This window comes from Drosophila biarmipes, unplaced genomic scaffold (genome assembly GCF_025231255.1).
Source record: "Drosophila biarmipes strain raj3 unplaced genomic scaffold, RU_DBia_V1.1 ptg000081l, whole genome shotgun sequence".
Classification (NCBI taxonomy): Eukaryota; Metazoa; Arthropoda; class Insecta; order Diptera; family Drosophilidae; genus Drosophila; species Drosophila biarmipes.
The window spans coordinates 53,147-64,871 of NW_026114564.1; the positions used below are offsets into that span (position 1 = coordinate 53,147).

Genomic DNA, 11,725 nt, shown 5'->3' on the forward strand with positions numbered 1-11,725 from the left:
CGGCGAAGAATACTGCCACAGCTTGTCATTGCTTGTCGTAGGAGGCGACTAATATGACATGGTTGCCCCATCCGAGCTTGTCGGAGCTGAAGGGGTGAGGCCCACCGAGCCTGAAATTTCGGTGCCACGGGTTGAGTGGTTCTCCAAGGCTACTCATTGAGGTCGGCCCCCTAGTGGGAGTTTCGTGGTGGCTGTGGTTGACACCTATATCGCGGGTAGAGTCCCCGGGCTCGACGTGGATGTTGCGTTAATACAACTCGGGTGCTGCGACCCAAAGAACAGTAGAGATTTTAGATAGATCTCGCCCCTATGCAAGGGGGAGTGCTTGCCCGACAAGCAAGTACTTAAATTGCTACTGGGGTGGTTGCTATGTACATAGCTATAGCTTCTAGTCCAGGGCGTTGGTTTGGCGCTTAACCCAGACCCTTGCATTATATACTCCCTTGTGGGTATATTAGAATGCCGTGGCTGTAATCCCTTCAGTGCGGAACACGTCACGTTAAATAAGTTCGGAGGGATCCGAGACACACCTGTCCCTATCTACTATCTAGCGAAACCACAGCCAAGGGAACGGGCTTGGAATAATTAGCGGGGAAAGAAGACCCTTTTGAGCTTGACTCTAATCTGGCAGTGTAAGGAGACATAAGAGGTGTAGAATAAGTGGGAGATATTAGACCTCGGTTTGGTATCGCCAATGAAATACCACTACTCTTATTGTTTCCTTACTTACTTGATTAAATGGAACGTGTATCATTTCCTAGCCATTATACGGATATATTTATTATATCTTATGGTATTGGGTTTTGATGCAAGCTTCTTGATCAAAGTATCACGAGTTTGTTATATAATCGCAAACAAATTCTTTAATAAAACGGTGCATTTATGTATTTTTGATTTGAAAATTTGGTATAACTCCAATTACTCAGGTATGATCCAATTCAAGGACATTGCCAGGTAGGGAGTTTGACTGGGGCGGTACATCTCTCAAATAATAACGGAGGTGTCCCAAGGCCAGCTCAGTGCGGACAGAAACCACACATAGAGCAAAAGGGCAAATGCTGACTTGATCTCGGTGTTCAGTACACACAGGGACAGCAAAAGCTCGGCCTATCGATCCTTTTGGTTTAAAGAGTTTTTAACAAGAGGTGTCAGAAAAGTTACCATAGGGATAACTGGCTTGTGGCGGCCAAGCGTTCATAGCGACGTCGCTTTTTGATCCTTCGATGTCGGCTCTTCCTATCATTGTGAAGCAAAATTCACCAAGCGTTGGATTGTTCACCCATGCAAGGGAACGTGAGCTGGGTTTAGACCGTCGTGAGACAGGTTAGTTTTACCCTACTAATGACAAAACGTTGTTGCGACAGCATTCCTGCGTAGTACGAGAGGAACCGCAGGTACGGACCAATGGCACAATACTTGTTCGAGCGAACAGTGGTATGACGCTACGTCCGTTGGATTATGCCTGAACGCCTCTAAGGTCGTATCCGTGCTGGACTGCAATGATAAATAAGGGGCAATTTGCATTGTATGGCTTCTAAACCATTTAAAGTTTATAATTTACTTTTTAAACGACAATGGATGTGATGCCAATGTAATTTGTAACATAGTAAATTGGGAGGATCTTTGATCACCTGATGCCGCGCTAGTTACATATAAAAGCATTATTTAATACAATGACAAAGCCTAGAATCAATTGTAAACGACTTTTGTAACAGGCAAGGTGTTGTAAGTGGTTGAGCAGCTGCCATACTGCGATCCACTGAAGCTTATCCTTTGCTTGATGATTCGATAATAAAATTGCATAATTTATTTGTTGTGTTGAACTTCTTATATAAAGTTCAACCAACAATCTATTTGTATGCATTGATTGTTTGCTTGGCTTTGTGGCGAATTTTTAATCCTTTATATATTACATTCCTAAGGTCTAGATTTTCAAGTAAGAGACCAATTTGATTAACATATCAATATAAGTACAACTCGACCATCTAATAATAACAATATGAATCGTCATCTTATTAGTGACGCGAAGATTGGCAAACATATAATATAAAAATATTCCTAAGGTCTAGATTTTCAAGTAAGAGACCAATTTGATTAACATATCAATATAAGTACAACTCGACCATCTAATAATAACAATATGAATCGTCATCTTATTAGTGACGCGAAGATTGGCAAACATATAATATAAAAATATTCCTAAGGTCTAGATTTTCAAGTAAGAGACCAATTTGATTAACATATCAATATAAGTACAACTCGACCATCTAATAATAACAATATGAATCGTCATCTTATTAGTGACGCGAAGATTGGCAAACATATAATATAAAAATATTCCTAAGGTCTAGATTTTCAAGTAAGAGACCAATTTGATTAACATATCAATATAAGTACAACTCGACCATCTAATAATAATATGAATCGTCATCTTATTAGTGACGCGAAGATTGGCAAACATATAATATAAAAATATTCCTAAGGTCTAGATTTTCAAGTAAGAGACCAATTTGATTAACATATCAATATAAGTACAACTCGACCATCTAATAATAATATGAATCGTCATCTTATTAGTGACGCGAAGATTGGCAAACATATAATATAAAAATATTCCTAAGGTCTAGATTTTCAAGTAAGAGACCAATTTGATTAACATATCAATATAAGTACAACTCGACCATCTAATAATAACAATATGAATCGTCATCTTTTTAGTGACGCGAAGATTGGCAAACATATAATATAAAAATATTCCTAAGGTCTAGAATCTTAAGCAATAGACCAATTCAACTAAGAGTTGACATATAAAAATATGTTCCTTTTAATGTTAGCAAAATTTTATCGTCACATACTGTTAGTGACGCGAACGTTTTTTTCTCCATGTTTATATGAATGTTTATTCAAAGGTAGAAAGGCAGGATCGTTATTTTATAAGTGAAGCGATAAAAAAATATTATGCAATAGGACATCTATTTATAAATATTTTTAAGTCTTAGAAATTCAAGTAAAGAGATTCAAGAAATTCATTCAACTTAGAGCGCACATATAATTAAAACTATTCCTGAGGTTTAGAAACCAAATTAAATAAAGAGGACATATAAACGTATGTGGTATTTTGATGGTAGTAAAAATGTATCGCGATATTATTAGTGACGCGACCAATTTTTATACTCTTTGCTCCATGTGCAAATATATCTAGTGTTTAGATAGTCAATTAAAAATGACAATTTTAACTAAAAGACTTAAAAAAGTGTTTGTCAAACTTATAATTTTGTCAATACTATATAAAACGCCAATCATATCCTTATAAAAGTAAATACGGTATATGGTTATAAATACAAAACCATATATAAATAAAAAAATGAAATCGTATGTATATGGCTTATAGGTATAATACCTATAAGGCATAATAATGTATAATATTAGCAAATATACATATAAAAGTGCATAAATTGTATAGATATGGCATAAAGAAGGCATTTATGAGAATAGCTAGTAGAATTTGCCCATACACTACTAGCGAAATGAGATATTTATACCTAGTGAGGGCGGCACTAGTACTATAAATTGTGGCAAAATAAATCTTATGCAAATGCATAGGATTTTGTCAATACCGTACAAAAAACTAAGTAAAACGTATGGATATTGAAAAATAAATGGATTATATTCATAAAATACGAATATTTCTTGCATTCTCTTGTTATATGAGAGAATATCATACGGAGCGGGTAGCCCCTAGTATAGTAAGCAGTCGAATGGGAGACAGCGTGTCCAAAAACACCTATAGGGAGGTGGTCGTTGGCGGACCTCTCCTCGTATTGGTCAAACTTATGATTTTGTCAATACTATATAAAACGCCAATCATATCCATATAAAAGTGAATACAGTATATGGATATGAATAAAAAACCATACATAAATAAAAAAAAAATATGTATAAAAAATTATACATATATTTATATTAAGCAATCGTATGGATGTGGCTTATAGGTATAATACCTATAAGGCATAATATTGTATAATATAGCAAATATACATATAAAAGTGCATGAATTGTATAGATATGGCATATAAGTGACATATTTATGAGAATAGCTAGTAGAATTTGCCCATACACTACTAGCGAAATGAGATATTTATACCTAGTGAGGGCGGCACTAGTACTATAAATTGTGGCAAAATAAATCTTATGCAAATGCATAGGATTTTGTCAATACCGTACAAAAAACTAAGTAAAACGTATGGATATTGAAAAATAAATGGATTATATTCATAAAATACGAATATTTCTTGCATTCTCTTGTTATATGAGAGAATATCATACGGAGCGGGTAGCCCCTAGTATAGTAAGCAGTCGAATGGGAGACAGCGTGTCCAAAAACACCTATAGGGAGGTGGTCGTTGGCGGACCTCTCCTCGTATTGGTCAAACTTATGATTTTGTCAATACTATATAAAACGCCAATCATATCCATATAAAAGTGAATACAGTATATGGATATGAATAAAAAACCATACATAAATAAAAAAAAATATGTATAAAAAATTATACATATATTTATATTAAGCAATCGTATGGATGTGGCTTATAGGTATAATACCTATAAGGCATAATAATGTATAATATAGCAAATATACATATAAAAGTGCATGAATTGTATAGATATGGCATATAAGTGACATATTTATGAGAATAGCTAGTAGAATTTGCCCATACACTACTAGCGAAATGAGATATTTATACCTAGTGAGGGCGGCACTAGTACTATAAATTGTGGCAAAATAAATCTTATGCAAATGCATAGGATTTTGTCAATACCGTACAAAAAACTAAGTAAAACGTATGGATATTGAAAAATAAATGGATTATATTCATAAAATACGAATATTTCTTGCATTCTCTTGTTATATGAGAGAATATCATACGGAGCGGGTAGCCCCTAGTATAGTAAGCAGTCGAATGGGAGACAGCGTGTCCAAAAACACCTATAGGGAGGTGGTCGTTGGCGGACCTCTCCTCGTATTGGTCAAACTTATGATTTTGTCAATACTATATAAAACGCCAATCATATCCATATAAAATTGAATACAGTATATGGATATGAATAAAAAACCATACAAAAATAAAAAAAAAATATGTATAAAAAATTATACATATATTTATATTAAGCAATCGTATGGATGTGGCTTATAGGTATAATACCTATAAGGCATAATAATGTATAATATAGCAAATATACATATAAAAGTGCATGAATTGTATAGATATGGCATATAAGTGACATATTTATGAGAATAGCTAGTAGAATTTCCCCATACACTACTAGCGAAATGAGATATTTATACCTAGTGAGGGCGGCACTAGTACTATAAATTGTGGCAAAATAAATCTTATGCAAATGCATAGGATTTTGTCAATACCGTACAAAAAACTAAGTAAAACGTATGGATATTGAAAAATAAATGGATTATATTCATAAAATACGAATATTTCTTGCATTCTCTTGTTATATGAGAGAATATCATACGGAGCGGGTAGCCCCTAGTATAGTAAGCAGTCGAATGGGAGACAGCGTGTCCAAAAACACCTATAGGGAGGTGGTCGTTGGCGGACCTCTCCTCGTATTGGTCAAACTTATGATTTTGTCAATACTATATAAAACGCCAATCATATCCATATAAAAGTGAATACAGTATATGGATATGAATAAAAAACCATACATAAATAAAAAAAAAATATGTATAAAAAATTATACATATATTTATATTAAGCAATCGTATGGATGTGGCTTATAGGTATAATACCTATAAGGCATAATAATGTATAATATAGCAAATATACATATAAAAGTGCATGAATTGTATAGATATGGCATATAAGTGACATATTTATGAGAATAGCTAGTAGAATTTGCCCATACACTACTAGCGAAATGAGATATTTATACCTAGTGAGGGCGGCACTAGTACTATAAATTGTGGCAAAATAAATCTTATGCAAATGCATAGGATTTTGTCAATACCATACATAAACCGTATGGATATTGAGAAGTTAATAGATTACATCTATAATATGAGAAGTATTTTAGTATTCTTATTAAATAAGAGAATACTATAAGGGTGAGTGGCAAAGAGAATTGAATATACCCGAATGGGAGACAGCGTGTCCAAAAACTACTATAGGTGGTGTGGCAAATATGAGGAAGGCAATATATCCATATAATGAAAATAAAAGTGCGTTTTCTTATTATATAAGAGAACACTATATGGGTGAGTGGCAAAGTAAATTGAATATACCCGAATGGGAGACAGCGTGTCCAAAAACTACTATAGGTGGTGTGGCAAATATGAGGAAGGCAATATATCCATATAATGAAAATAAAAGTGCGTTTTCTTATTATATAAGAGAACACTATATGGGTGAGTGGCAAAGTAAATTGAATATACCCGAATGGGAGACAGCGTGTCCAAAAACTACTATAGGTGGTGTGGCAAATATGAGGAAGGCAATATATCCATATAATGAATATAAAAGTGCGTTGTCTTATTATATAAGAGAACACTATATGGGTGAGTGGCAAAGTAAATTGAATATACCCGAATGGGAGACAGCGTGTCCAAAAACTACTATAGGATGGTCAATGGGCCGGCCGTCTGCTATTGACATATGTCAGTAGAGAAGATATTATCCGTCAAATTTGTTTCTTTATTCATTTATTTGAATACGAGACTTGGCTCCGCGGTTAATATTTTAAGCCCAAAGATAATAACGTTGAAACAAAGGCCAAGTTTCTATTGTACATAGAATAACAAATTGTTTCCGAATTTTATCGTTAATTTTAGGAGGTAGGCTAACATGATTTATATTATATGTGTATTATTAAATAATAATAGTACATAAAAGTCTACCAAAGAAATATAAAAATGTAATTATGAATACATTTTCAATATTAATATCAACTTATATTGTTGATAATAAAAAATAGCTATTAAGAGAGTTATTTAAGAAATTATATAATATATAATAAAGAGTATATATATAAATAATATATAAGTATATATTATTTAAGAAATAAATATAGTAGTAATAATTATATATATACACTCGGTTCTATTTTATATATTACCAGAGACTTATATGGATATATATAGATAAATTTTAAATTTATCGTCAAAATACAAATGATTAACTCAATATCTTATATTGGTTAAACAAAAATTGTACATGTGTGGATACAATATATTATGTATGTCGAACAAAAATGATATTTTAGAATGAAATGTGCATATATAAAGAAAATATATGAAAAATAAATATTGTGTTTATAAAGAATATGATTCTTTTTGACATCAATAAAAACTTGTTATTATTAGTGGCGAAACAAGTATAAATTGGAAAACAAACGTATACGAATGCTATATAAAAATGGCCGTATTCGATAGAAATAAAATCTATAACAACATATATATTGCTAATTTCTATTCAAAAAATATGAATGAAATATGAATAAAAACATTATTCTGGTTGATCCTGCCAGTAGTTATATGCTTGTCTCAAAGATTAAGCCATGCATGTCTAAGTACACACGAATTAAAAGTGAAACCGCAAAAGGCTCATTATATCAGTTATGGTTCCTTAGATCGTTAACAGTTACTTGGATAACTGTGGTAATTCTAGAGCTAATACATGCAATTAAAACATGAACCTTATGGAACATGTGCTTTTATTAGGCTAAAACCAAGCGATCGCAAGATCGTTATATTGGTTGAACTCTAGATAACATGCAGATCGTATGGTCTTGTACCGACGACAGATCTTTCAAATGTCTGCCCTATCAACTTTTGATGGTAGTATCTAGGACTACCATGGTTGCAACGGGTAACGGGGAATCAGGGTTCGATTCCGGAGAGGGAGCCTGAGAAACGGCTACCACATCTAAGGAAGGCAGCAGGCGCGTAAATTACCCACTCCCAGCTCGGGGAGGTAGTGACGAAAAATAACAATACAGGACTCATATCCGAGGCCCTGTAATTGGAATGAGTACACTTTAAATCCTTTAACAAGGACCAATTGGAGGGCAAGTCTGGTGCCAGCAGCCGCGGTAATTCCAGCTCCAATAGCGTATATTAAAGTTGTTGCGGTTAAAACGTTCGTAGTTGAACTTGTGCTTCATACGGGTAGTACAACTTACAATTGTGGTTAGTACTATACCTTTATGTATGTAAGCGTATTACCGGTGGAGTTCTTACATGTGCTTAGATACTTGTATTTTTTCATATGTTCCTCCTATTTAAAAACCTGCATTAGTGCTCTTAAACGAGTGTTATTGTGGGCCGGTACAATTACTTTGAACAAATTAGAGTGCTTAAAGCAGGCTTCAAATGCCTGAATATTCTGTGCATGGGATAATGAAATAAGACCTCTGTTCTGCTTTCATTGGTTTTCAGATCAAGAGGTAATGATTAATAGAAGCAGTTTGGGGGCATTAGTATTACGACGCGAGAGGTGAAATTCTTGGACCGTCGTAAGACTAACTTAAGCGAAAGCATTTGCCAAAGATGTTTTCATTAATCAAGAACGAAAGTTAGAGGTTCGAAGGCGATCAGATACCGCCCTAGTTCTAACCATAAACGATGCCAGCTAGCAATTGGGTGTAGCTACTTTTATGGCTCTCTCAGTCGCTTCCCGGGAAACCAAAGCTTTTGGGCTCCGGGGGAAGTATGGTTGCAAAGCTGAAACTTAAAGGAATTGACGGAAGGGCACCACCAGGAGTGGAGCCTGCGGCTTAATTTGACTCAACACGGGAAAACTTACCAGGTCCGAACATAAGTGTGTAAGACAGATTGATAGCTCTTTCTCGAATCTATGGGTGGTGGTGCATGGCCGTTCTTAGTTCGTGGAGTGATTTGTCTGGTTAATTCCGATAACGAACGAGACTCAAATATATTAAATAGATATCTTCAGGATTATGGTGTTGAAGCTTATATAGCCTTCATTCATGGTGGCAGTAAAATGTTTATTGTGTTTGAATGTGTTTATATAAGTGGAGCCGTACCTGTTGGTTTGTCCCATTATAAGGACACTAGCTTCTTAAATGGACAAATTGCGTCTAGCAATAATGAGATTGAGCAATAACAGGTCTGTGATGCCCTTAGATGTCCTGGGCTGCACGCGCGCTACAATGAAAGTATCAACGTGTATTTCCTAGACCGAGAGGTCCGGGTAAACCGCTGAACCACTTTCATGCTTGGGATTGTGAACTGAAACTGTTCACATGAACTTGGAATTCCCAGTAAGTGTGAGTCATTAACTCGCATTGATTACGTCCCTGCCCTTTGTACACACCGCCCGTCGCTACTACCGATTGAATTATTTAGTGAGGTCTCCGGACGTGATCACTGTGACGCCTTGCGTGTTACGGTTGTTTCGCAAAAGTTGACCGAACTTGATTATTTAGAGGAAGTAAAAGTCGTAACAAGGTTTCCGTAGGTGAACCTGCGGAAGGATCATTAATGTTTTAATATCCTTACCGTTAATAAAATATTTGTTTATATTATAATAAATACATTATAGTATTACAAATAAAATATGAATCGCCAAAATGTATATGAGATCTAATATAGATCAAATAAAATTTCGAACAAGCAAATCGAAATAATGCAAATATTAAAATTATATATTGTATTTAATACATATGAGAGAAATTAATAAGCAGCCAAAGCAAACAAATAAAAATTCGAACAAGCAAATCGAATTATTAAAATAATAATATTAAATTATTATTGTATATCCTTACCGTTAATAAAATATTTGTTTATATTATAATAAATACATTATAATAATACAAATAAAATATGAATCGCCAAAATGTATATGAGATCTAATATAGATCAAATAAAATTTCGAACAAGCAAATCGAAATAATGCAAATATTAAAATTATATATTGTATTTAATACATATGAGAGAAATAATAAGCAGCCAAAGCAAACAAATAAAAATTCGAACAAGCAAATCGAATTATTAAAATAATAATATTAAATTATTATTGTATATCCTTACCGTTAATAAAATATTTGTTTATATTATAATAAATACATTATAATAATACAAATAAAATATGAATTGCCAAAATGTATATGAGATCTAATATAGATCAAATAAAATTTCGAACAAGCAAATCGAAATAATGCAAATATTAAAATTATATATTGTATTTAATACATATGAGAGAAATAATAAGCAGCCAAAGCAAACAAATAAAAATTCGAACAAGCAAATCGAATTATTAAAATAATAATATTAAATTATTATTGTATATAAACACAATTAAAATACTGTGTGTATATGGACCATAATATACACGCGTTGCGATATGTATTGTTCATCTCAGTTATGCGCATACATTGGATAATGCAACAACCTAAAATGTACAATGTTGTACCTGGTTTTATACAGGTTAATGTTTTATATAAATTTCAATTTATATCGCTAAAAAAGTATTAATATATATATATATATATATTTATTTACAATAAATGCAATTTAAAAAGAAATACTTTGATATATATTGGTTATATAAAACTAAGACATTTCGCAGCATTCGTTTTAGGTATAAAAATAAATTTATTGAAGGAATTGATATATGCCAGTAAAATGGTGTATTTTTAATTTCTTTCAATAAAAACATATTTGACAAAATTAAGAAACCAATTTATAAAACTCTAAGCGGTGGATCACTCGGCTCATGGGTCGATGAAGAACGCAGCAAACTGTGCGTCATCGTGTGAACTGCAGGACACATGAACATCGACATTTTGAACGCATATCGCAGTCCATGCTGTTATGTACTTTAATTAATTTTATAGTGCTGCTTGGACTACATATGGTTGAGGGTTGTAAGACTATGCTAATTAAGTTGCTTATACAAATTTTATAATGAAATTTTATAAGCATATGGTATATTATTGGATAATAATAATTTAATTATTTTATTCATAATATTAAAAAATATATGAAAAACATTATCTCACATTAGTAAATAATTTGAATGTGAAAAACGAAGAGAAATATTTTCTTTTTCAATCAAATGATACTGAGAAATGTCTAGCATAAAAATTTATCTAGAATTGTCTCTTATTAATGATTAGAAAATAGAAAACCGTTGACAATATTATTGTTCTTCGTTGATTCGTTAAATCAAACAAATGCCATTTATATACAGATATTATTAATATAACGAATTTAATAAAATGTTTTATCATTATATATAAAGAATTAATTGCATATAAAAGTTATACACAACCTCAACTCATATGGGACTACCCCCTGAATTTAAGCATATTAATTAGGGGAGGAAAAGAAACTAACAAGGATTTTCTTAGTAGCGGCGAGCGAAAAGAAATCAGTTCAGCACTAAGTCACTTTGTCTATATGGCAAATGTGAGATGCAGTGTATGGAGCGTCAATATTCTAGTATGAGAAATTAACGATTTAAGTCCTTCTTAAATGAGGCCATTTACCCATAGAGGGTGCCAGGCCCGTATAACGTTAATGATTACTAGATGATGTTTCCAAAGAGTCGTGTTGCTTGATAGTGCAGCACTAAGTGGGTGGTAAACTCCATCTAAAACTAAATATAACCATGAGACCGATAGTAAACAAGTACCGTGAGGGAAAGTTGAAAAGAACTCTGAATAGAGAGTTAAACAGTACGTGAAACTG

The 11,725-nt window shown here is 33.0% G+C and overlaps 2 non-coding genes across 2 annotated transcripts; both read left to right on the forward strand.

Moving 5' to 3' along the window:
* Positions 1-7,519: 7,519 nt before the first annotated feature.
* On the forward strand, positions 7,520-9,514 carry LOC127012435 (small subunit ribosomal RNA). The gene has a single exon (XR_007765926.1). It is a non-coding gene; the product is annotated as a small subunit ribosomal RNA (ribosomal RNA).
* Positions 9,515-10,721: 1,207 nt separating this feature from the next.
* LOC127012443 (5.8S ribosomal RNA) lies at positions 10,722-10,900 on the forward strand. Its single transcript, XR_007765932.1, has one exon. It is a non-coding gene; the product is annotated as a 5.8S ribosomal RNA (ribosomal RNA).
* Positions 10,901-11,725: the final 825 nt, after the last annotated feature.